At 35.9% G+C, this 2,238-nt stretch overlaps 1 protein-coding gene across 1 annotated transcript in view; it reads left to right on the plus strand.

Moving 5' to 3' along the window:
* DCAF6 (DDB1 and CUL4 associated factor 6) overlaps positions 1–2,238 on the plus strand; it is a 134,646-nt gene that overhangs the window by 13,603 nt on the left and 118,805 nt on the right. The gene's annotated exons all lie outside the window — the stretch shown is intronic.

Consider the following 2,238-nt stretch of genomic DNA (forward strand, 5'->3'; position numbering starts at 1 on the left):
CCAGACTCAAAGGCTTGCCTTTTCTGCAACAGGCAATCTTCCTCAATTTTTGTAAGTAGGAGCCTAATAAAGGATTCTAAGAGAAACAAACAAACAAAGGGCTGTATGATTTTGTAACAGTACTTTTAAAAACAATTATATTGACATGTAAGTCATATAGCATACCGTTCAATGGTCTGACTATATTAGAAAGTTGTGTAAACATCACCATAATTACTTTTAAAACACTTTTTTTTCTTGTACTGCTTGTTATTAGCTTCTTATTTCCTCCCAGCCTCCCCTGTTGTAACCCTAAGAAACTTTTAATCCACATACTGTCTCAATAGCTTTGCCTCTCTCAGCTTTCACACAAAGAAAATCATACCAGCCTCCAACAACAAAATACATAACAAGTATTTATAACAACAAAAACACAGAAAACCTCAATCCAAAAGGAAACAGACTAATACAAGCTAGAACACATTTAAAATTGGGTAAAAAGGGAAACAAATGATGTTAAATTTAAATCTAACTATGTCTTTATTAATTCACTTTCTGATACGCTGTCTGAGGGCAAGGCTCTCCTCACCCCTGATCAGTGGTCTGAGGGAATTGAGTGAGGCTTCGTACCTAAGGGGACTCTGCACATAGGTTAGGGTTTGCATTGTCATTGTTAGCTTTCTATAAATCGGGTCAGAATTTAAGCTTTAATGAATTCCCTCCCCTTGCTTTCGAGATTTCTCTAAAATAGGCCACTTTCTTAACTTTTAAAAGCATATCTTAGTTCTGTAGCTGTAACTATGCCACAATGAATGAGTGTTGTTGAACTTTGTGCTATGTCTATCCTTCATTGTTTTCTTAAACAAGATTCAGTTACTTAACGTTTTTTAATATGTGTAAGTGAACATTCCATGTCTTTTAGTATAAAAAGCTTTCCACATATGAGTATACCCCTTGGGTTATCTCAGTAGTATTTAAAATCTTACACTATTAGTTAGTTCATGATATTATTATTAGAATTATCAAAGGCCCCATGAAGGTTACTTATGTTATCTCTCAAAAAGGTGGTAGTACTGCCACTAAAGTGGAATATATGTGTGTACCTGGCTATCAGAATGAATTGCATCTGAGGTTTTAAAAATTTGCCTTAAAATAAGCAGCCATCTAAGTGAGGTGTCAGTCAAACCCACAGAGAAGAATCACAGCAGCTGGAGTGATCTAAGGATTGTAAATAATAAAATACAAGATCAGAGGAGGGAATTGTGTTAGAACTCACATTCTGAGGTCCCAGTTTGCAGAATCCTGTAGATGACATGAAAGCTTCAATTCCATTTGCCAAGTCCCCACATGGATTGGGTTTCCATTGAATTCCCTTTGAGGTCTGCGTTTTATTTTGTTACTGTTGGGTTTTTTCCCCCTTGTTTTGCATGATTTTATTTGTATGAATGCATTTTCTGCATTTCTTGATATGATCATGTGATTCTTAGAGTTTGTCTATTTAATGTAGAGGATTGCACTGATTTTCTAATGTTGAACCATCCTTGTTTACCTGGTATCAATCCCACTCGATCACAGTGTATTCTTTTCTTGATGTTATTGGATTATATTGACCCTGGTATTGTTGACGATTTTTGCATCCCCTGTGTTCATAGGAGATATTGGTCTATAGTTTTCTATCCTTTTGGTGTTTTTGTAGCAATACTTTTTGTTTCATCCTTTTATTATTTCCATCTATAGCAGGTTTTCAAAGTGTAGAACACAAGAATGGTATTTACGTGTGTTTTATTGACTATGGAAAAGCACTCAACTGTGTGGACCATAATAAATCCTGGATAACTGTGAGCAAAATGGGAATTCCAGAACCCTTTACTGTGCTCATAAGGAGCTTGTCCACGGATCAAGAGATAATTGTGCAGCCAGAACAAGAGGATACTGCAGTGTTGAAAATCAGGGAAGGTGTGCATCAGCGTTGTATCTTCTCATACAGTGAAAATAATCAGAGAAACTGGATTATTTGAACAAGATTGGATTGAAGAAAGTGTTATTAACAACTTGTTATGCAGATGACACACCTTGATTTGTGAAAGTGAGGAGAACTTGAGACACTTGCTGATGAAGAGCAAGGATTGCAGTCATAAAGATTACAATTCACTGCAAAGAAGACCAAAATCCTCACAAGTGGACTAAAAGGATCTTGATAAATGGAGAAAAGGTTGAAGTTGTCAAGGATTTTTCTCTTGCTTGCATCCACAATCAATG

The sequence above is a fragment of the Echinops telfairi genome, unplaced genomic scaffold (genome assembly GCF_000313985.2).
Source record: "Echinops telfairi isolate 266 unplaced genomic scaffold, ASM31398v2 ScPeMD7_7424;HRSCAF=8462, whole genome shotgun sequence".
Taxonomy (NCBI): Eukaryota; Metazoa; Chordata; class Mammalia; order Afrosoricida; family Tenrecidae; genus Echinops; species Echinops telfairi.